This window comes from Eurosta solidaginis, chromosome 3, assembly GCF_040869045.1.
Source record: "Eurosta solidaginis isolate ZX-2024a chromosome 3, ASM4086904v1, whole genome shotgun sequence".
Classification (NCBI taxonomy): Eukaryota; Metazoa; Arthropoda; class Insecta; order Diptera; family Tephritidae; genus Eurosta; species Eurosta solidaginis.
This window is the reverse complement of record NC_090321.1, coordinates 155,936,025-155,960,975: the sequence shown is the minus strand read 5'-3', so window position 1 is coordinate 155,960,975 and position 24,951 is coordinate 155,936,025. Positions and strand designations below refer to the sequence as shown.

Below are 24,951 nucleotides of genomic sequence, written 5' to 3'. Positions count from 1 at the left end.
CTGACACGTTCTTACAGAAAAAATCAAAATTGTTTTGATTTCTACGTTCCGGGCTACGTACGTACGGGCGTTGCACGTCGGTGAGTTTTCGTTTACATTGCACACTCATAAGATAGGTCGTGTCAGCTGACACGTTTTTTCTACGTACGTTTGTAAGTAACCACGGCTTAACATGGAAAAATCATAGTGTGTTCACTAAGCGATAAACGTCAAAACTACAACCCTACAAGACAGGTACCCGTTACCTAATCGATTACTTAATCGTTACCAATAACTTGGTCACCAATTATCGTCTTAATGACTTTTACATTGCTGTCGTGAAAAAGGTAACGCATGCGCTCTCTCAAAATAGTGTACGTGTGACTTGCTTTCTCGCTCTTACCTATTGTGTTTTCGACATTCCTTTTCGCTCGATGTTATTTACATTTTTAAGTTACTTCATTAGGTATGTTTTCCTTATCGCTAACCAAAACATATGCAACAACAACAACACGGGTAACTGGCCTATTGGTTACCCGTACCGGTTACCTTCTGTCAATTCGCTTTTTATATGAATGAAACGCGTCCCTTTTGTTTAAATAATATTTAATTATGAATAAATTATGTATACAATGGTTTTTACAAATAATTTCCTTAATTTTCTAGTAAACCTTACATATGTGCATATTTATATGTACAAACTACATATGTAAAGACATAAAGTCATTCGTAGTCGTGCCCTTTCTGAAACCATTTAGAGTTTCGAAGCTCACACTGATGGTGCTCAATTTTTCCTGCGCGGGTGGTGTTGTTAGTATTAGTTTGCATAGATATGAGTGTTGTAGATATAATACCGGAATATATGCAGCCCCATTTCGTGCTATCAAAGTCGATTTGCAGGTGATGTTGAGCCTTTGAACTTGACCCTTTCCCATAATATGCGTGGTAGGGCCTTATATGTGATACTAAAGAGGCCGAGGACAGTTGTCGCAGTTTTCTTGTAGTTTGAGCAAATGTACGTTCTTCTTACAGCCACAGCTGGAATATTGCTGTGCCCACATCGTCAAATCGAATTACCTAGAATGAAAAAGAAACGAATATCAGTAAGGATAGATAATAAGTTTTTAATATAACCGGAAGTGCTTAATAAATACAAGATACTCAAGGGGATTTCAGATAACCAGAATCAGGACCTGTAAAGTAAATTCAAGTGAACCTCCACCATGCCAAGGCATCTTCCGGTAGCAGGGGTACCCGAAGATTATAACAAAGGATAATTGATAGATGTTCGGGTAATAGATAGTAAATTAGGCGTGCTACAAAAACAAAAACGAATAAATGCAGATGACTGTTTAATCCATTATGCGAAGTTCTTTGAATGGATGTGCAAATTGAAACGGACAAAGTACTGCTAAAACTGCTTTCCCCGAGTATCCCGGGAACGAATTGATATGACTACGTCTATTCTTCTTTAGCAGCAGTGCCGAGCACCAATTCCCTTTTGGACAGGAAAGTAAACGTTAGGTTGTCTGCAAGTTTATCATATGCCAGTACAGAACATACTCGTTTGCTGGATCTGAGCAGTACATCTAATTTTCCCAGATTTTCTGGGCTCAGCGAGGGTATCATCCTGAATGGTGCATGTGTACCCTGCTGCCTTGCCTGGCCGCTCACCCAACAACACCAGGCACGACGGAACTTGCCTTGCGACACCCAAAGTGCACTCACGCTGCTCATGGCTCCAGCGAGTTAGTGGGCTTAGAGTATACCCGTTGTAGCTATGCCTGTCGTAAGAGGCGACTAAAATACCAAACTGATTCAAGGGGTTTTGTAGCGCAATCCTTTCAATGGGTTGCCAGGGCAATATATAGCCTCTCCAACCCAATTGTCAACGTCACCTACCCGTGGCGAATCCTGTTTCTTTAACAGCCGAGGCTCTGGCGACCTCATGTTCCTTATGGATCTACATTTGAAGGCGCTTAGTTAGCTGACATCGCTTACTTAACTGGTAGATTCTAAAGTAGAAACCAAAACACAAAATATAGGTTAGGTTGAAGTGGCCGGTTCATGAGGATCTCACATAGACTGTATGAGTCCGTAGTGTTACCAGAAGTTTGTTTTAACGACCAAGCTGAAAACCCTATCAAGAACCAGGACCTATGTTATAAAAAAACTCCGTCCTCTTGACAAATACTAGAAGCTTCCTAGGACTTAAGCCACTTGCTGCTTCTAGATCTGACAGCTTTATCACTCCTAATAGCTGGAGCCTTAGCCTGGCAAGCGCAGGGCACGATATTTCTCAGGGGGCCCGGTTTTTCTCGGGGGGCCTGCGATTTAGAGGTACTAAGACATTTTTTTTAATTCAGGAGAGTCTTTAGTTGTTCCATGTGGACATTTTAAGCCGAATTTCAAAAGCAACGAATCATTATCAGATTTTTTACCTGGTCCCTCGAACAGTGAGGAGACAATAAAAACATCAAACAAAAATATGTGGTTACATGAATCCGAAATCGTAAAGTTTTCGTGGTAACACTGATGAAGGTTCATCTTCAAAAAGCCTTCCAACAATACCACGAACTCTGTATCAAAGTCTAGATTATTTAAACGACTTGGATATCGGTACCGTGAATAATGAGTTTTTGCGATCTGAAGAAGTCAACGAAATAATTCGTCGAGGTCATCCAAAGTGCCCTGTTATTTTTCCACGTGATTGTCATGACGAGGCATTTCCTACCTCGTTGTTAAACAGAATCTTGCCAAATGGAGAGAAAGTGGATCGTCACTGGTTGGTGTGGAGTGCACGTAGCAATGCTTTTTATTGCCTACCATGTCGTCTGTTAAGCACCAATACTTTAAATCGACCTAAAATTTGTTGTCCTGGCGAATATTCGAAATTCCAGGTATGGAAGAAGCTATACGCTAAACTGCCATCACACGAAAATACTGAAGATCACATTAAATGTTATATTCAATGGCGATCTTTACAAAGGAGGCTACAATTGATACACTTATCAATGAACAGCTAATCACTGAAACTCAAAAGTGGAAAGAAATTTTATATAGAATTTTGGACGTTATTTTTTTTTTCAAAAAGCGAAAGCATGGACATTTTTTTGGGCATCTAAGATCTCATGATCCGATACTTAGAGATAATTTGGAGAAAGTTAGGATTTCACAATAGCAGCACAAACGTTTACAAGTTCACTATCTTTCCCCAGACATTCAGAACGAGTTTATAGAAATTTGTGCAAAGCATGTGAGGGAAACTATATTAGATCAAGGCAAGAAAGCTAAGTATTTTGCTATTATCGTTGATGCTATGCTTGATGCTAGTCACGTTGACTACGTTCATAGCGTTTTCTTTTCTGGATAGTGTTACGCAAGCGTTGTTGTTCTATTCTAAAAAACAGGCAACGCCTTTACGGGGTATTTCGTTCTTTTGTGAAAATTCTTGCCTGCTCGCAACCCAAAAGCGTTACACTTTTACCCTGTATAAAATGGCGGTGTGGCAGTGCAACTTTGTGAAACTCTCAATTCGCTCTTAAGTTCCACATATACTCTGTTAATATGAGTGAATTTGGTGAGTTGAAATGTTCTTTGTATGCACTATAAATGTTGACCATTTTCTGGGGTAGGAGTAACTCTATTGTTGTTGTTGTTGTAGCGATAAGGTTGCTCCCCAAAGGCTTTGAGGAGTACTATCGATGTGATGGTCCTTTGCCGGATACAGATCCGGTACGCTCCGGTACCACAGCACCATTAAGGTGCTCGCCCGACCATCTCGGGAACGATTTATGTGACCACATTAAACCTTCAGGCCATCCCCTCCCTCCCCATTACAAGTTCCATGAGGAGCTTGGAGTCGCCAGAGCCTCGTCTGTTAGTGAAACAGGATTCGCAGCGGATAGGTGAGGTTGACAATTAGGTTTGGGGAAGCTATATATTGCGCTGGCAACCTGCAGGGTTGCGCTACACAGCCCCTGGAATCTGATATTTTAGTCCCCTCTTACGCATACGACAGGCATACCTACCGCGGGTATATTCTGACCCCCTAACCCGATGGGGTAGAGTATTACCATTTACTTAGGCAACAATTTATTTCAGAAAAGAAAACGCTATCAATTTAAGTCGCGTTGATGCTGCAGAATGTTGTACGGCTGCAATTATTTTCTTCGGCAGCACTCCACAACGATGTGACATCCTAAAAAAAAAATGTACCTAGGTCTCTTCATAGTCTTTCAGCCAAAATCCAAATTGGACTGCGCAAGCATACGGCGATGTTACCGGCATTCTCAAGCGTGGTCCTCCAAGCGAGAGACGCCACCACAGATGTTGAGGTCCGACATCTAGATGCCTTATTAGCTGATTTGAAGTTGATCAGGAACCAATGAGAAACAATTTTAAACGAATGCAAAACAGTTGCTATTCAATTGAACATCTCGCCAAAGTTTCCGGACATTGTTTCAAAAACAATACATTCTTGGTGATCGTTGATTCGGTAATCACTGGCATTACTGAACGATTTGCAGCTATGAGAAATTTGAACGAAAAGTTTTCCTTTTTGTGGCAATTTAAGACATGGATGAAACTACGGTTCGGGCGAGCGCAGCAAAATTTGTCGAAAAATACAAGTCGGATATTTCTCAAAGCTTAGAATGTGAAATAGTTCACTTGAAACACATTTACGAAGCAAATTTTGATAAAGGTCTGTCACCATTGGAATTGCTAAATGCCGTCTATTTTCAAAATATGTATACAATTTTCCCCCAACTTTTGTATTGGTTTACGTACCTTTTGCACTTTACCTGTCACTGTATCTAGTGCAGAACGTTCCTTCAGCATCCTTTCAAGAATGAAAGACTTTCATAGATCGTGTTCATCTAAAGAGCGAGTTTTGGACTTGCCACGCTTTGTGTTGCATCCGTTTTGGCAAGACAGTTAAATTTTGATATTATCATAAAAAAAATTTGCAGCGAAAAAAGCAAGTAAAGCCACTCTTTGATATCCGAACCTTCTATATTGAATAATTAAAATTTATAATCATCATTACATTTATCAGAAATGTATGAAAATGTTACCAAATAACTAGAAAAGATTATTTGAAATAATATGTGGCTGTTAAAAGAGAATTTTTTTTCTACGTTACAATAAAATAAAACAAATAGTAAATATTCTGTGTTAATTTTATTGTCAGCTCTTAGCCAAAAATCATTTAGTTGATGTGGCAAACATTTTTTTTGATGTAATCCATCAATAATGATTTATGAATGAAACGTCATTAATTCACGTTAATCAAATGTATTAGTGGATTTTTTATAGGGGGCCCGTAATTTTTTTTAGTCCCGGGCCCGGATTTTCTCTCTACGGCCCTGGTTCGAAGACGCCAGAGGGGATTGAAGCCAGAGTCTCCGGACCCAGAGCCAAAATATCAGTACCTCTAAAAGCACATACGAGCAGCTTTCAAGCGGAAGTATTCGCCATATGTTGGTGCGCTAAGCTGAACCTTCAGCGCTGATACTCCAATGAAACAATTGCCATACTCAGTCAGACAGTCAAGCCCCACTAAAGGCAATTGTGGCGTTCGAAATAAAGTCAGCACTGGTCCTTGGGTGCACAACGTAGTACTGTTGCACTGGGTCCCTGGCCACAGGGGAGTACAGGGTAATGAGCAGGCGGACTCTTAGTGTTTAGTTTGTTGTGTCCCTCCCACAAACTATCATCCTCCCAGCAGATCCATGCAGCGGGTCTGCGCCATACTCTCCTCCTCCGAGAAGGTATCGAACCCAATCCGTGTCCTTCTCCTGACCCCGGTCATGAGAAATGGTTTTGCTGCGTTTGCCGGAAAAGAATCTTTTTAGGACGGTCATACTCTTGTCAGTGTGTCACGTGCAAGGGATGGTTGCATCGAACAGGTTGCTCTGGGCTTGATCCCAAAACCCGACGTCCTCGTAACTTTTACAAATCTTTTGTGGCTTCTTGTTGTTCACGCCCTCATTACATTATGTGAAAATACGGCACCTGAGAACACAGCCGTATGAGCTGAAAAACACAGGCAGGTCCTGAGTGAACTCCACACACAGGCGTCGGACCTGTTGTTGTTGTTGTAGCAATGCTCGCCCCACCTAATAGCCGCGACCGATCACAAATTGTCATCAATATCCTCTAACGGGAGTCCAAGGAAACTTGCCGTTTCAACAGGACCATAAGGAAAGGGGTGTTAGAGGCGTTGGTTCCACATTACAATTAAAGAGATGGTTGGTGTCATGTGGGGACACATTGCAAGCAGGGCATACATTTTGTATGTCGGGGTTGATTCTGGATAGGTAAGAGTTTAACCTGTTACAGTATCCAGAACGAAGTTGAGCAAGAGTGACACGCGTTTCCCTGGGGAGTATGCGTTCCTCTTCTGCGAGTTCTGGATATTTTTCTTCAAGTACCGGATTCACCGGGCAATTCCCGACATAAAGGTTCGACGCCTGTCTATGGAGTTCACCAAGGACCTGCTTGTGTTTTTCCGCTTCGTACGGCTGGGTTCTCAGGTGCCGTATTTCCTCAAAATGCTTACGGAGATGACTCCTTAGGCCCCTAGGCGGTGCTGGTTCGTCAATCAGATGCCTGTTGGGATGCCCAGGTTTCTGGGTATTCAACAGAAACTGTTTGGTCAGCATCTCATTTCTCTCCCTGATGGGGAGTATTCTCGCCTCATTATGCAGATGGTGTTCTGGGGACATAAGAAGACAGCACGTGGCGATTCTGAGAGCAGTATTTTGGCAGGCCTGTAGTTTCTTCCAGTGGGTGGTTTTTAGGCTTGGCGACCATATGGGTGACGCGTAGCACGTAATCGGCTGGCTAATTGCTTTGTATGTGGTCAAGAGCGTTTCTTTATCTTTTCCCCAGGTACTGCCAGCAAGGGATTTGAGGATTTTATTACGGCTCTGAATTCTTGGAACAATTGCGGTTGCGTGCGCACCAAAATGTAGATCCTGATCAAACGTCACACCCAAGATTTTGGGGTGTAGGACAGTCGGTAGCGTAGTGCCATCGACGTGGATGTTCAATATGGTCGACATTTGGGGCGTCCATGTTGTAAATAAGGTCGCGGAAGATTTAGTCGGTGACAATGCCAGGTTTCGCGAGGCGAAAAAACTGGAGAGATCAGGGAGATAGCCGTTTATTTTATTGCATAGCTCATCGATCTTTGGGCCTGGGCCTGTGGCCATTATTGTGCAGTCATCGGCGTAGGAAACGATTGTGACTCCTTCCGGTGGTGAAGGTAGCTTAGATATGTAGAAATTAAACAAAAGCGGGGATAGGACACCACCCTGTGGCACCCCTTGTTTAATTCTCCTTTGTTTTGATGTTTCGTTTCTGAATTGCACCGATGCCTGCCGACCACCCAGATAATTTGCGGTCCACCTTTTGAGACATGGGGGAAGGGTGGACCCTTCCAGGTCCTGCAGTAACGAGCCATGGTTGACCGTATCAAAAGCTTTTGATAGGTCTAACGCTACGAGTACTGTTCTATGGTGGGGATATTGATTCAAACCGCAATTTATCTGGGTGCTAATGACATTTAGCGCGGAGGTAGTGCTATGGAGTTTTCTGAAGCCATGCTGATGAGGGGCTAGCTGCAAATGTGCTTGGAAATAAGGGAGCAAAATGGCTTCAAGCGTCTTTGCCACTGGCGATAGGAGAGATATCGGACGATATGACTCACCCACGTTAGCTGGTTTCCCAGGCTTTAGTAGCGGGACCACCTTGGCCATTTTCCATTTCTCGGGTATGACAAAGGTGGAAAGAGACAGGTTGAAGACATGCGCTAAGTATTTGAAACCCTCTTTCCCTAGGTTTTTAAGCATCGGCATGGCTATGCCGTCTGGGCCCACTGCTTTGGATGGTTTAGCGCGACCAATGGCGTCCTCAACCTCTCTAGCGGTGATGGTAATTGGTGACGCGCTGAGTTTGTGTTTATGTGCGTGTCTATTGGCTCTCCGTCTATCTTTGTCGACCGTAGGATGCATTATATATTGTCGGCAGAAAGCGCTCGCGCATTTTTCGCATCCGACAGCACCTTATCGCCAAAGGCGATGGAAACTTTGTCTTTGTGCTTAGTCGGATTCGATAGGGACTTTACGGTGGACCAAAGTTTACCCACACCGGTAGAGAGGTTACAACCTCTTAGGTGCTCTTCCCATTTCGCCCGCTTGTGTTCGTCCACAAGCAATCTGATGCGTTGGTTTATATCCCTTATTTGGGGGTCGCCTGGATCAAGCTGTCTTATAAGGTCGCGTTCCCTCGCTAAGCTCGCGGCCTCCGCCGGGAAGTGGGGCCGGATTTCGGGAATTCTCCCGGCGGGAATGAAATGTGCCGAGGCGGATTCAATGACCTTACGGAAGGCACGCTCCCCTTGGCGGGCATCAGTCGGGATAGGGAGGGCAGCAAAGCTGCTGTCTGTTGCAGATTTATATTCTTCCCACTTTCCTTTTTTGAAGTTTATGAAAGTGCGTTTTTCGGTGACGATGAAGTCGGCGGTACGCTCGAACGAAATAAGTATGGGCAGGTGGTCGGATGCCAATGTTACCATCGGCTGCCAGTTGACGCAGTTTACGAGTTCTGCGCTTACGATTGAGACATCTGGCGAGCTATGACAGCTTCCTACCATACGTGTGGGGGCGTCTCCGTTTATTGTGCAGAACGTCGTTTCGTCTATTTGATCCGCCAACATCTCACCCCTACTGTCCGCCCGCAAGTTTGAATGCCATAGGTCGTGATGGGCATTGAAATCGCCTAAAATAATGCGATTGTTGCCAGTGAGTAAGGCCTCGATATTAGGGCGGTATCCACTGGGGCAACAGGTGACAGGAGGGATGTAGATGTTGATGATTTCTAGATTTGCAACGCCTGACCGGACAGATAGGCCTTGACGTTCTAAGACATTGTCACTGCGGTCGATGCCAGGATCAAATATATGATATTGCACAGAGTGGTGTATAATAAACGCGAGGCCGCCTCCATTTCCGCTCTCGCGGTCTTTCCTGTGGACATTATAACCAGAGCAGGTCTGCAATGCAGACCTTGCCGTGAGTTTAGTCTCTTGAATCGCAGCATTGCGGATGTTGTGCCGCTTCATGAAATCAACTATCTCCGTAATCTTCCCAGTTAGTCCATTACAGTTGAACTGCAGAATTCTGAAGTGCATGAGGGGTGACGCCGCCACTCTAGGGGTAAGTGAGGGGTGACTACGCCTAGGTTGTGGAAGGCCAGGACGCAATTGCTGTTGTGGCCTTGGGATTGGGCGCCCTTGGGCAAGCATTGGGGTACCCGGATGATTTGGGTTTGCGACCTGGCAACATGGCGCGATGAAACCCGTCGGGGGGTTGCCGTCGCGGAGACCAGAACATCTAGGAAAGTGGCACCACCCAAGGCAGGAGCTGTATTGAGCGGATGTCGCAAACCTATATATTCTGTGCTGGCAGACGGTGCAAACGGAGGCAGGGACTAAGAGTCTGTTTCCCTGACCTGCACGATTGCTGCCAGAAAAGAGGGGGGGGGGGGGGAAGAAGACGGGGGCAGGGGCTGATGCTCAGCATTGCTACCAGCTCTACTACGAAGGTAGTAGTTATGAGTGGTATCAGCTGTTTGAGTTGTTGGCGCCGTGGGGCGCGAGCAGCAGCGGGTACTTGTTGTGGCTTGCTGAGCAGCGAAGCTGCTGGAAGGTAGTGGGGATACGCTTAGGCGTACACTACGGGACGCCCTTGGGCGTGAGCAGCAAGGAGCCACAAAAGATTTATAAAAGTTACGTGGACGTCGGGTTTTGGGATCAAGCCCAGAACAACCTGTCCGATGCAACCATCCCTTGCACGAGACACACTGAACAGAGTATGACCGTCCTAAAAAGATTCTTTTCTGGCAAATGCAGCAAAACCATTTCTCATGACCGGGGTCAGGAGACGGACCCGGATTGGGTTCGATACCTTCCCGGAGTAAGAGAATATGTAGCAGTCCTGCTGCAAGGAGCTGCTGGGAGGATGACAATTTGTGGGAGGGACGAAACAAATTAAATGGGGTCACACTGAAATGACAGTCCTTGGTCGGGAAAAATCCCGAGTCGCTCCGGTACATAGAACCGACTGCCTTGGGAAGCGAGGCGTCGGACCTCTATGCCTGGAATTGCCCGGTGAATCCTGTACTCAAAGAAAAAAACTAGCAGAGTAGGAAAGCACTCTCCCTATGGAAACGCTGCTAACACTCCTCTCATTATGGTCCACCCCTGTTGAAACTTTCTGTTTCCTTGGACTCCCGTTAGAGGACATTGAGAGAGACAGAGAGAAGAACACTGGAGCAATACGCCTGGTTTGAGACAATCTAAGTTACTGTTAGAAAGTTATAGCACAAGTCGCTACAGGGCAATAATAGAACTATCGAAAGATAACCGAAGAATCCCAAGAGCTATTCTTACAGGGCATTATAGACTGAGCAACCGTATGCAGAAAGTGGGCATACTATCGAATAACACATTCCGATTATGTGATCGATCAGCAGACGGCGGACCATATCCTCCAAGAATACGAAGCAATCTCAAAACGTATGGCTAAGTTTATGGGCTCACCATGGCCAGTGCATTCCCACATTTAATCCCTCAAGCCAAGAACTCTGCTAGGGTTCATCAAAGAAGTCGGCTACGATGAGGTGCTGTGAAGGAGATGTGCAAGTCACTGTACAATCTTCAATAAATTATCTATCTACGTTCCGGTAACAAGCACCATTGAGGTACTAACCCGACCATCTCCGGACCTATTGATATGACTACATTGAACCTTCTAGGGATTGAATATTAATAATGACCGCAATGCGAAAGTCTGCTAAAATTTACCATTCTCCATGGAATGCTACATATATAACTTTCCACGTTTTGAATCAGTAATGAAAAGAGCAAAATTTACTGGTTGTGGGTAAGGTGTTGATGTCCTCTCTTAACGCAATGTAATGGCAACGGCGACGCAGGGAAAATAATAAAAATCCTATAAATCTACTGATCATAATTAATTAATCCCTCCCTTTCTATACAGTTGTATGCATACATACATATGGGTTTTGTTCTCCAAACGCTATTTAAAGAAATCAATTGGTATTTACATGAACTTCGAACTCTTTGGTATTTGCCTTCTTCAGTTCATTATCAACAAAAGCATGACAAATTATCACTAACAAATTCATACATGTTGTTTATATATTTAATATGTAGGCAATTTATTTACCCTTTCTGGTGCGATGATCCTGGATAATCGGGACTGACTAGACGAGATTTATTTTGCTTTAACATAGCGTGCATAACGCGAACCATATCATGTTAGGGCACAATTTCGATTATGCAAACAATCAAAGAAATGTCGTGCTTGTAATACTACTATAATAGCAGCAGCAGCTCCCGGTGGCGGCACATAAACAACAGTTGCATGCGGATCAGTTGCATTTTTTGCTTCGGCTACCTATTCAATTTTAATTCACATTACATTATCTACTATTGCAATTTTTAATCCATACAAATCAATATAAATTACCGAAGCAAATACTGGCAAATCAAGATGCGTAGTTCCACCCTTTTTTGGGAAAAAACATCCAACCAATTTTGTACCGTATTCCAAAGCATGTTGGTTGTGGAAAGTACCTTGTTTACCGGTAAATCCTTGGCAAATGTCACGTGAATCTGCATTTAATTGTAGGTTTCTTGTTGTTTTGGCATATCCTGAGCTGAATCGCACCCCGGCAGAGATGATATATATTAGAATAATATAACATTTTTTTTTTTTATTATTTAAAAATACACATACGTATGAATGAAAAGCAGAGTAAATAATGTTGCTTTGGTTGTAGCGATAAGGACACTCCCCGGGAGCGATTTAGTATGACCACCTGAAACCTTCTAGGCCATCCCGTCGATTCTATACAACTTTCAGATTCTAAAAACGGATCTCGACACGCGTCTTTTGATACCACCTTTGTTTAGGTTGTGCACTGTCTTGAAACGTTACCTTTTTTGGTTTTGGAAATCGAATCTTCCAATTCCAATTGGTGGCAAGAGGACTTGGCTGCCTCTAGTTAATGCGCCAGGTTAATTTAGAAGTGCCTAAACAGCTAACACACGTCACACCTAAAAGCTCGTAGCACAAGCACTTTTTTAGTTTAATTACCACAATTATAGTTTTTCATAGTTTTAAAATGTTTCCCGGAATAATTAATAAATTGTCGTATTAAAATGACGCTCACATTTTGATGACAGCAAGAAACGTCGATGTGTTAGTGGAGAGCGAAAAAAGCTTTGAATGTGTGGGTGAACTAGTTACCATAGTGTATAAGTACAAGTGTGTTGACTTCATTCTGACAGGCACTCGCTTACATAGTGTACCTATACCATAGTGCAAATCATAGTGTACAAGTACAAGTGTGTTGACTTATCTGTCAAGCATTCTGACAGGCACTCGCTGGATTCGGGATGACAGCGAATTCAAAATGGATACTGTATTAACTGCTATATTTACGCACAAGTATTTATATGTTTATTATCAAATACAACTTATAAGGCAACAAATATCAAATACAAATTATCATAAGATTTATATGAACCGCACTCGATGACTCTCGTTATTACTTTGACGTTCATAGCTCGTTCACTATACGCATCGGTGTCGTTGCCAGTTGTCATCAATCACTAGGGTTGCCACATCCCTCCTATTTTTTTTAGCTTCAACTTGATCCCTTCTTGCGGAGCTGATGGTGGATCGCCGGTGCAAACATTTGAAACCAGTGGTGGTGTGACCTTAGCCGCTGACTCAGGACCTAGTAACCGTTGTGACGTTCCTGCCTCCTCCGCGCCAGAATTCCTGGATGGTGTTGAGTATTGTTCTATTGGTGGATTTAGCAATGTCTCCGGTGCTTTCTCTGACGCATTGACTGGTTGTTGGTAAGCGGAGGGAATTTTCTTAACATGGCTAATGTTCCTCCGCAGCACCTTACCATCACCTGAAAGCTGAACCTCAACGCCGTGTCTCTCAACCACAACGTATTCGTTTGTATCAAAATTTGGTGTTAATTTATGCGGGAATACTACGTTCTTTAAAAGCACAATGTCGCCAACTCCTATGTCCGAGCTCTTCGCCCGTCTTGCTGCATCAGCCTTCTCTTTCCCTTTATGTTTATTTATGCAGTCCAAGTCTCTTGCTGACGAGTCAACGATTTCTTCTGTTAGATCACGTATGTCTGGGATCTTGTCGCGAATGGTTCGATTATGTCTTGGTGTAATGCTTCATCAATCTTTCCCGCCACTTTCGCCTCTAATGCAATCGGAATGCGTCTTATTGGTTGCTGGACTGGCCGGACACTATGATCTATTGCTAAACTAACATTAATGTTTTTAATTTTCGGAAATGGCTCTTTATTTTCAATTCGATGAACATTTAAGCCTATTCTCAAAACATTAAATTTTACTGCCGAGTCACGCCCTAATAATGACTGACTTCCCTTTTCAATAACATAAAAGGTAGCAATCATTTCTGCATGCGCTGTGGCGATTGGCGCATCAAATACCTGCAACACTTTCAAAAGCTTATCCGCGGCATACGCTTTGAATTGATTGGGAGAGTGGGACCGGATGTTCCACACTACGCCCTGTCCGTTTCGTAATTTCGACCAATCTCCTTCACTTATTAAATTAAATCGAGACCCAGAATCTATTACCATATCAATCGTTTGACCCCCAATAGAGCATATTATCATCTCATCGCTTGTATCATTATCAATTTTAAAACAGTCAAACTCCCGCATTTCTTCAGGCATCATCTCACTCTCATTATTTATGCAACGCACTCTAGATGTTGTCATGCGCCGCCGTTTCAAGTTATCATAACCACTACTCCCGTGTTCGCGTTTGACCCTTTTTGTTTTACACTTCACTGCAAAATGGCCCTGTAGCATACATTTATTACATTTAGCATTCTTAGCCGGGCAGTTAAAGTTATTACTCGTATGCCCTTTACGCCCACATCTATCGCATTCAGCAGTATCGAAATTAGTTTTGTTAGTGATTTTGTTTACGTTCAGTGGTACTACGTCAGAAGACATTGTTGTCGTTTGGCTTTTTATTGATTCGTGTATCTAACACATGTCAATAACCTGCGTTAAATCATGTTCCTTTTCAAGGAGTCGTTTTTTCAAATCTATTGGTGCCCACGCATCGATAAGTTTATCTTTTATATTGATTTCTATAACTTCTTCCTCGGTCTTGCCGAATTGACATTTAGCAGCTTAACCTCTTAGTTTCAAAATGAACTTATTTAGGGTCTCCCCTTCCACTGGCTTCAGGGATCTAAAAAGATGTCGTTCGAAAGTCGAGTTCCTCTTTGGGGAGAAATGTTGCGTCAATCTACCCACGAGCACCTCATACGGATCTACACCATCTTTTGCTTCTACCAGTGCGTCCGGGATGTTATACACAACTTCTTGTAGTTGAGCGCCGCCAAGGTGTAGCAGTTTACTTCTTTTCTTAGACGCAGTGGCAATATCTTCTGCTTCTAAGTACAGCGTAAACGATCGAAGCCATTTTTCCCACTCTGTTCGGATTGTCGACTTGTCCATCACGTCGCATAGAAATGGTGCCACACTGGGATTCATCATTTTCTTAGGATAATTTTGCCTAAAAAGAAAAAAATTTTTCTTCATAACTACGTGTGTACATACATATGTACTCCATTAACAGAGTTTTCCATATGTGAGCTAATTCAGGTTTGACCTCAATCCAGCATAAACGCACGCCGTCTATTCCTGTGTCATCACATTCTCATACACGTGCATATAAAGTTTTGTTATGCGATTTGACGACCAGAAGAAAAAATATTTTATTTTCCCGTATTAGCGTGCGTCGCGCGTCCGTGCTAGATTGGGTTATTGTCACATTTTCTTGTTTGTTGGCATCGATGTCAAATAGCATACATATGCATGTACATTCGTATACTAAATTTGTGAATTTTCTACTCTCTGTTTTAGTTTTCTTCGTACTCGCATTCTCTTGCAATTTAATGCTACTACTCTTTAATATTGTTATACCTTTATGTTTCTCTGTATGTATATGCAATTTAATGCCAGCTCTCATTGGCAATCGAATGCCCACAACGAAAAGCAATTTAATGCCGAATATTTCTCTTTAATTTTATGTTCTTTCCAACTGGCAATTTAATGCCTATGCAATTTAATGCCGAATTATCTCTTTTCTCAAAGTTCTTTCGATTGGCAATTTAATGCCTGTGCAATTGAATGCCGAATTCTCTGTTCTTCAAGTTGTCTTCCCGCACTCACACTTGTGTAGGCAATCGCAATTCAGTCGGCCTAGCACGATACTCGTTGCTTTTATTTCGTTTTTTTTTCCTACCTGAATTGCGCAGTTTACTTTATTTGCAAAATTTTCACTCCACTTTTAGTTTGGCTATTTTCTTGTCCCGTCTTTTATATTTATTTTTTCTCTCGTCGCCACTGTATTAACTGCTATATTTACGCACAAGTATTTATATGTTTATTATCAAATACAACTTATAAGGCAACAAATATCAAATACAAATTATCATAAGATTTATATGAACCGCACTCGATGACTCTCGTTATTACTTTGACGTTCATAGCTCGTTCACTATACGCATCGGTGTCGTTGCCAGTTGTCATCAATCACTAGGGTTGCCACAGATACCATTACCGAATGCGCCGAATGATTGAAAAATTGAAAAAGTCGAGACGATTGGTAGTCAAAAATGTTGTCGTCGAGACCAAAAATGCGACTCTAGACCTGAGATTTCCATCAGGTGAGCGAGGCTGTTTGTAGTTTTGACGTTTATCGCTTAGTGAACACACTTGTATAGGTACACTATGGTGCAAATCTCAGGTCTAGAGTTGCATTTTTGGTACGTAAGAGTACTTCAAGCTGAGTTGCATTTAATAGTTAAATAAAACTGTAGTATTTACAGATGTAATAGTTGCATATATTTCCGCGGAAATAAGAACACTAGATTTGTAGCCTGCAACAATGCGGAAACATACGGAAAGCAAAATTTATTTAAATTAGAGTCAAAATATAAAGCGCCACACGTGTAACATGGAAAAATTTCACTTCTAAGGCTGTTTACACAAAGGCAAAATTGTATAAAACGCTTTGGTCACTTCAAAAGCATATATGACACTACTTTATTTTTGCTTGGATTTCAAGCTAAAAAAACTAACAAAACTTTATCGGCACTTCAAAACACAAAAAAAATTTCTATCATGAAAAAGCGAAGCCACTATTCCCCCATAATTAGCGAGTTTGTCATGTTTTTGTTTATGTTTTACATTTTATTTTTACATTAACATTTTTAACAATAAAACAATGCAAATAACACGCGCAAATTATTTCTTTCTCTAATGGTTCACTTTTTTCACAAGAAACTTGATTCTAATTGTGTTTTTATGCACCAAATTTTCAAACTAAAAAAACTCATTTGTCTGAAAAAAATAAAGAAAAAACGGCCGAATTTCAAACAAACCTATAGAAAAACAAACTGGCTCGTTTGTTTTTAATGAAAGGTTGTATTTTTCTTGTATTTCGTAAGTTTTTTGAAATATAGTTTAGCGTAGGCACGCAACCAAAGCATTTATGTAAATTTTTCGATACTTCGCCCGACAGATGAATTAATGAATGCACACAACCAAAGCGTCTGTTTAAATCCGCCTTAATTTTTGTAGCTGTGAAAGCCTCCTGCAAATATAATGGTGCTGTAATTGGAAACAAATCAAACTCCTATATGACGCTACTTTATTTTCTATGTATTTTTCTTGTATTTTCTCTTATATTTTTTGTCGAGGGAGCCAATAAAGTTTCAATACTGGTGAAAGTATGTGAACTATATTTGAAAAAAACTAACGAAATACAAGAAAAATTCAACGTAGTTCATTAAAAACAAACAAGCCAGTTTGTATTTCGATAGGGGTTTTTGACATTAGGCAGTTTTTTCTTTATTTTTTCTGACAAATGAAAATTTTGTTTTTAGTTTCAAAATTTTGTGCATAAAAACACAATTAAATTCAAAGTGTAAATTGTGTGTGCAAATGAGTTTTCAATAAGTGTACATTTTTCAGTTTTCATAGTGAACTTGGGTACAGAAATTCAAATTAAAAAGTTTTTCACAATAATTTGAAAAACTCTACGTTTTCTCTGCTTTTTACAATTAAAGGAGTAACCCTCCGTAATAAATTAAACTTTTAACGAAAATCAATAACTCTGAACTGGACACTTTTCGCCATGATATAAAATTAAAATGCTGTGGAACAGGAGCAACACTTTTGTGACTACATAAACCCTGTTTCAATCTTTTACGTCTCTGCACAGAACCCTAATTGACCTTTTTCAACCGAAACAACAATGGCAACCCAGATTTTCCCGTTATGCTCACTTAAGCGAGTGCCTGTCAGAATGAAGTCAACACACTTGTACTTATACACTATGACCTCCGTCTTGTAGGGAAACAGCCTCGCTCACCTGATAGAAATCTCAGGTCTAGAGTCGCATTTTTGGTCTCAACGACAACATTTTTGCGCTGGGTTGCATTCGATAGTGAAAATAATTAAGTAATACTAAAAGGTGAAATGATTTTGAATATTTTCAAAAACTTTAAAAATAGCAAGTAAATAAAGGTCTATAATATAAATTATATATTTATAAATACATTTTTTAAAGTTTAACTTAAGTTTTACCCGGGTTACAATTTATTTTTGCAAAACTTTCACTAACGTTTTAAAGATTTTCAAAAATACTTGAAAATGCAACAATGTGTATAAAAGCAACTTGAATCTCTCGGAGGTTATCGCGCCTTACATTTATTTTTTGTTTTTTTTTTTTTAACTAATATTCCAATGAAAATTTCCGGCACTAATGCAACTAAGGTACAAAGCTGTCAAAACTTTTCGAGTACATTTGACAATCTAATTCCAATTTCACACAGATGATTAATGAAATAATTAGTAATTTTTGACATTAAAGCCCAAATTGAACTCAATCTTCCATACAAAATCCAAATTCTTAATTATCTCATTATTGCTTTATTGAATCCCTAGTCGAGTGAAAAATTAAGTCGGCTTTGCTTGGTGCTTCGATTTTTATTGTCAGTGTAACAAATGACAATTAAAAATAAATTATTTTCAATAATTTACGAAAAATAGAAAAACACGAAAAAATTCAAAATTTAATTTTCGCTGCATTTGCTGCAAAATATAATATGGCTTTTTCGAAATTAGTCACATAGTTGGTTAGGAGCAACATCTATGGGTAGTTCCGCATGCATTTTATTTTGACTGTATTTATAGTCAAAAAGGAAACGGCTGCTTTCAACTTTAACCATTTTTTGTAAAAACGAATTATTTTTTGGGGCTGTTGACAGATGTTCGCTTAATGAAACAAAAGGCCCTGTATGAAAAGGGAAACTTAATTATTTCATTAAACAGAATTGTGATTCGATTAAGGTTCTGTGGGAAAACGGTATTAGTCGAATGAAATGGAGCGAAATTCTTGGTTGTTGTGGCGGAATAATGCGCTAAACTAGATTCATTTACTGAACATATACCTGAAAGTGATGTGAAATTATTATTTAACAAAAATTTTTTTTTTACCACCACGGCAGCCAACCATATAATTGAGCCATGTCAAGAAAAGTAAAAAAAAAACCCTCAGGAACTAGAGTGAATAATTCCATGTGAAATTTTTCCGCCACGAAATAATGTGAAAGAATTTTGCACCACAGCAACACTTTTGCGCCTACATAAACCCTGTTTCAGTGTTTTGCGTTTTTGCACAAAACACTTTTTTACCGTTTTCAACCAAACCAACGACGACAACTCAGAAGTTCCCGTTATGTTTTTCCGAAGTCCACCAGTCGTCTCGACTTTTTCAATCATTCGGCGCATTCGGTAATGGTATCCATTTTGAATTCGCTGTCATTTTCGGTCTGCCGAATCCAGCGAGTGCCTGTCAGAATGCTTGACAGATAAGTCAACACACTTGTACTTGTACACTATGGGAAAAATTTCACTTCTTATGCTGTTTGCACAAATGCATAAGGGCAAAATTATATAAACGTTTTGGTCGCTTCAAAGCGTTTCATTGTTTTTCGTATGGCGTTGTCAAAGCATAGGCACGCAACCAAAGCATTTATGTAAATTTTTCGATACTTCGCCCGACAGATGAATTAATGAATGCAACACAACCAAAGCGTCTGTGTAAATCCGCCTTAACTTTGTAGCTGTGAAAGTCTCCTGCAAATATAATGGTGCTGCAAGTGCAAACAAATCCAACTCCTATATGACGCTACTTTATTTTCTATGTATTTTTCTTGTATTGACTCTTATATTTTTTGTCGAAGGGGCCAATAAGGTTTCAATACTGATGAAAGTGTGTGAACTATATTTAAAAAAACTAACGAAATACAAGAACTATACAACGTAGTTCATTAAAAACAAACAAGCCAGTTGTATTTCGATAGGGTTTTTTGACATTAGGCACTTTTTTCTTTATATTTTCTGACAAATGAAAATTTTGTTTTTAGTTTCAAAATTTTGTGCATAAAAACACAACTAAATTCAAAGTGTAAATTGTGTGTGCAAATGAGTATTCAATAACGGCCCGATTTTTAGCGTTACCGGTAAAATAGTACCCAGAACATTATGTAACCGAAAATCGTTACCAGTTGTTTTATTTGCGATTCTGTCCAAAGTGTCTTTAGTGTAACCCTGCAAAAATCGCAAGTACTCCATGAATGCATGTATGGAGTACTCGCTATGGACCAACCGAGTGCTCCAAAATTAACCACAATTCATACAAAAAATATGGTCCAATTAACATTGCGATGTCCTAGGACTGGATCATATACTCCGGCTCCGCATTACATCAGAGTAATGCATGGAGTACCCACAGTCCAATAAACATCGTGTAGAAACATGAGTTGGTCCATTGCTGCATTACAGTGGAGTATAATGGTAAGTACTCCAGTGGACCACATGATCCAACGATTTTTGCAGGGAAGTGGCATCATCGACATTCGTGCTCAGTATGTATGTATGAATTTACGTATATATGTTCGCGAACGAGATGAGAGAAAGAATAATATTAGATAAAACGAACTAAAAGAACAAGTGAACTAAAAGGACAAATAGAACCGAAATCAAAGATCTAGTTCACTTGTTCAGTTGAGAGACCCGGTCAATTGAACAAGTTCAGAACGAAACGATCCAACTCTATTCAGAAAAGGGTAAAACTGAAAAATAAAGAATTTTAAGCGCAAATAAGTAATGATAATAGTAAAAAATTGTTGCCTCTTGCTATACATATTTGTTTACATTATGTACTTTCACTGAATAAATTACAATATACCTATGTAGAAACCTAACATGCATAATATGCATACACACAACGTCCCGTTTATTCGTTAACCTCGTATCTACAAGTGAGACATTTTCGGTAAAGCGAACACGGTTGCCACACCATGTTTTCATTTGGGACCAAAATTCATCGAAAAAAGAACCAAATTTTTGTTTTATTTTATTAGTATAAAATACAAAATTATAGGATGTTTCTATATAAAATTTGACTAAACATAGTGAAGACTTTCCCTTAATTCAAGCTGAACAAACAAACATATGGGCATGCAACCATTTGACATAGGATAAGTCTATCAGGGCTGTCATGGAATCCAATTCTTGTCGGAATCGGATTTAAAAACGACAAAATAATTACTTTGGTGTCATGAAATCCAATGTTATCGGTTTAATGTTTGAATTGGAATTAGTGTCGGTTTTAGGTGTCACAGAATCCGATAATATCGATTTTGCTATCGGAAACAATCCAATCAGTTAAATGCTGTTGGATTTAATTTTTTCCTAGTTGTATTTCTCTTGCAGTTGAGTATTTTCTAAAAATGTAAGTAAATAAAGGTTTATTTTATAAAAATAAATGTAAATTTACATATACTTTCATTCTTAATAGGGGGAAACATAAAAATTCAATGCAAAACCGTATTTTGACTAAATTTATGGAGAAACATTCAGATATTGCGAAGGGCTTCACGAAGCACATCATCTAAAATAGTTGACACCGTGCTTCTACCTACACTCATGCTAGAATCCTTGCTAACTGATCTTTGATAGGGTCCTTCAGCTAAAAATCGTAACGTAGCTGCTAGTTGCAGCACTGGGAGAACTTTCATGCGACTTGAGCGTCCTTCAATGGTGTCCAATACCATTCGGAAAGCCTCTTTCTTTATGCGATAGTATGCAATGTAACTGCAAATACACTATAAATATTTATAAACCCACATTAAGAAATATATTTAATTACGCTGTCTCTGGAAACTCAAATGGATTGCTGCGATCTCTCAAAATTTTCCTTTTGACCTTCTCGCAACTTTCTTCTTCCAATAATATAAATGCTACAACTGCTTATGCCATTTTGATGTCAATAAATTTGTTTATTTCTGTTTAAAGGCACAAAACAACTATTTTATAAAATTTTGCCAAAAAAATTAACATGAAAATTGCCGGTGCACCACAAAACAGCTGATTCGAACATCGGTTTTATTTACATTCAAAAGAGCAAAACCAATACGGTTTTATGACACCAATTTAAATCAATATTGGTTTGTAATTCCGACAAAACAAAAAACCGACTTGGATTCCATGACAGCCCTGTATGTCTTCAACCAACCAAACATTGTGAACCTAGTTTTGGTCACAAAGATCTTAGTTCCAGCATTATGTTGTTGATTGCAATGAAATAAAATGTATGGTGCAGTTAGGTTTTAGTAAGAAACGGTTCAAAATTTGCGTTCTGGTGTTGCCGAACTATGTATGTGGAAAACTCAGTAAATCATAAATGAAACTACGCAATTTTGTCAGTGTTTTTATAGATGCTTACCTTTTCTCTTAGCGTTTAAACTTAATATCAGAGCCTATATTCAGTAAGTGTGAGTTTTGATCCCAGGACTCAGGGATTCTGCTAGCACCTACGGGAATAATTTTATACAAAACATTTCTTCCGAAATCAAATCTCTTTTGCATTTGCTTCCTTCTGTCTTCGAGTTAAAATATTTCTTGTGCGAAGATAAAAAAAAAATAAATGTAAGGCGCGATAACCTCCGAAGAGATCTAAGGCCGAGCTTCTCTTCCAATTTGCGTCGTGCTCCTCTTGATTTTCCCTACAAATTGGCCGGACGGGACCTACATGTTTTATGCCGACTCCGAACGGCATCTGCAAGGCAGATGAGTTTTCACTGAGAGCTTTTCATGGCAGAAAATACACCCGGAGCGCTTGCCAAACACTGCCGAGGGGCGACCCCGCTTAGAAAAATTTTCTTCTAATTGAAAAACCTTATTTCTAAAATTTTGATGTTGCTTTGCCCGGGAGTTGAACCCAAGGCATACGGTGCGATAGGCGGAGCACGCTACCATCACACCACGGTGGCCGCCAGTGCGAAGATACTTAGTTTTCAATTACCTTGCGTGGCTTAACACCACAATAGTACTGGAATTCCTTGAACTCATTGAACTGGGTGAGAAAGATTTAAATATCAAATTTTCAAACGAGAAGTAATGCATCGAATTTCTTTGTATAAGTTTTGAAAGTGTTAGGCTCACGACAGTGTGCTCGCTATAAGCTATGCTAGGCGAGAAGAAATTTTTATTTTCATATATTTTACATAGTGTTGTATAACCGATCGAAATATCTAGCCGTTATTAATATTATTATAAAACAAGAGTCTTTTTTTTTAAATAGTCGGTTATTTCATCAACAATTAACGACAATGTGTTTGCCAACACTTTTATTTTTACTGCCTGGCTTAATTATATCCTAGGTGAAATGTTATTGTTCTGGTACATTTTACTGACTGAGCAATTTTTTGTGGTGAGAGTTCCCTTGAAGTAAATTCAAAATTATATGGGGGCTAACGATAGTGTGGCGAATTTTTGGGCAATATTGTGAATTTTTACCTGAGTGAAAAAGAAAGAAAAGTACCAATCGTGGCTACTGCCTAAAAAGGACAAAAATTGAAGAAAAGGGACCAGCGGACGAAATGGGGTTGGAAGGAACCATTTTTGGTCCAAATGGACCAAAGTGGCAACCGTGAAAGCGAAGAAAACTACCATTCAAATTTCTCCACAGGCACTTGTGAGTTTCTTGATAATGACAGCGTTACCACTTGGGCCAGAATCGCGAATAAAAGAACTGGCAACGATATTCGGTTACATAATGTTCTGGGAACTATTTTACCGGTAACGCTCAGAATCGAAGCGTAAGTGTACATTTTTCAGTTTTTCATAGTTAAGGAATTGACCTCCATATTCTTGTGTTACAATAATATAGTGAATTTGGGTACAGAAATTCAAATTAAAAAGTTTTTCACAATAATTTGAAAAACTCTACGTTTTCTCTGCTTTTTACACTTAAAGGAGTAACCCTCCGTAATAAATCAAACTTTTAATGAAAATCAATAACTCTGAACTGAACACTTTTCGCCATGATATAAAATTAAAATGCTATGGAACAGGAGCAACACTTTTGTGACTACATAAACCCTGTTTCAATCTTTTACGTCTCTGCACAGAACCCTAATTGACCGTTTTCAACCGAAACAACAATGGCAACCCAGATTTTCCCGTTATGCTCACTTAAGCGAGTTCCTGTCAGAAAGAAGTCAACACACTTGTACTTGTACACTATGCAAATTTCCTTTAATTTATTTTGTTCCAATGTTCACGCATTCCGTACAAATAGCTGATTTCGAAAAATCATTTGCTCTTCCTCTTCTCGTCCCTATTCCGTCGTGCAGAATACTCAACTTCGATTTAAGCGGGGGTAGAACGGGAACGTAATCTAAATGCAGAATAGGGGTGATTATTTCTGTCGCCTTCACTTTCGAAAATGTACTTATGAAGCATCTGTATTTTAGCCTTGCTGCTACTGCGCAAGCTGTACTGAATGAAGTCATTTAAACACGCCATTTTGTATACAAAAAATGCCATTTGCAAGAAATGGTGTTACACAGATATTTGTAAATGGATTAAGACGTCGCACAGTGGCGCCTCTGCCGTTAAAGCATGGCAAAAATCAAAAAAATCATGAAAGCGTTCGCTAAATCTAATAAATGTTTCTAATACAGAATTTCCAGGGATCAAGAACATACAACTGTTTTTCACAGGAAATTATAGTTTACCAGGTAGAGCCGCTCAAAGTTGACCAATTTTCAACATTGGGAAAAATTTGAAATTTTCTTCTTTTTCGTTGTATTTAAAATGGTTTTGTGAGTAAATAAGGCGGCCGGGTGTCGCTTTCTTCTATAGCAATTAAAGATAATTTAATTTAGGATTGATTTAGGATTTTTTTTTTGGTAAAAGTTGGCGGATATACCTGTTTTTCGAAATGCCTATTTTTAGGGCCTTTTTAAAACTTTGAAGGAAAAAAATGAAAATTTTGTTTTTAGTTTCAAAATTTTGTGCATAAAAACAACTAAATTCAAAGTGTAAATTGTGTGTGCAAATGAGTATTCAATAACGGCCCGATTTTTAGCGTTACCGGTAAAATAGTACCCAGAACATTATGTAACCGAAAATCGTTACCAGTTGTTTTATTTGCGATTCTGGCCAAAGTGGGTACGCTGTCATCACCGAAAAGCTCACCAGTGTTTGTGGTGAAATTTAAAAGTTGGTTTTCTTCGCTTTACCCATGGCGGAACGATACAAGGTGGCAGCATGGGACAGCTGAATATAAACTTTTTTTATTTAATTTGATACATCAACTTCCGGCGCAGTACGATGACATTTGTCCATCGAATTTACACAAACGAAGTACATGGAATTTTTATTTATGTTTGTAGGTATGACACCTTGCTGCCACCGTGTATGGTTCCGCCATGG

General features: G+C 39.8%; 1 long non-coding RNA gene across 4 annotated transcripts; it reads right to left on the bottom strand.

Moving 5' to 3' along the window:
- Positions 1 to 577: 577 nt before the first annotated feature.
- LOC137244432 (uncharacterized) lies at positions 578 to 15,715 on the bottom strand. 4 transcript variants are annotated; one of them, XR_010950991.1, is made up of 6 exons: positions 15,079 to 15,715; positions 11,811 to 14,668; positions 11,541 to 11,730; positions 11,238 to 11,468; positions 4,771 to 4,993; positions 578 to 1,056 (listed from the first exon to the last, which is right to left on the bottom strand). It is a non-coding gene; the product is annotated as an uncharacterized lncRNA (long non-coding RNA). The 4 variants fall into 4 exon arrangements; XR_010950990.1 differs by lacking the exon at positions 4,771 to 4,993 and having other exon boundaries at positions 15,079 to 15,714; XR_010950993.1 differs by lacking the exon at positions 4,771 to 4,993 and having other exon boundaries at positions 12,012 to 14,668; positions 15,079 to 15,714.
- Positions 15,716 to 24,951: the final 9,236 nt, after the last annotated feature.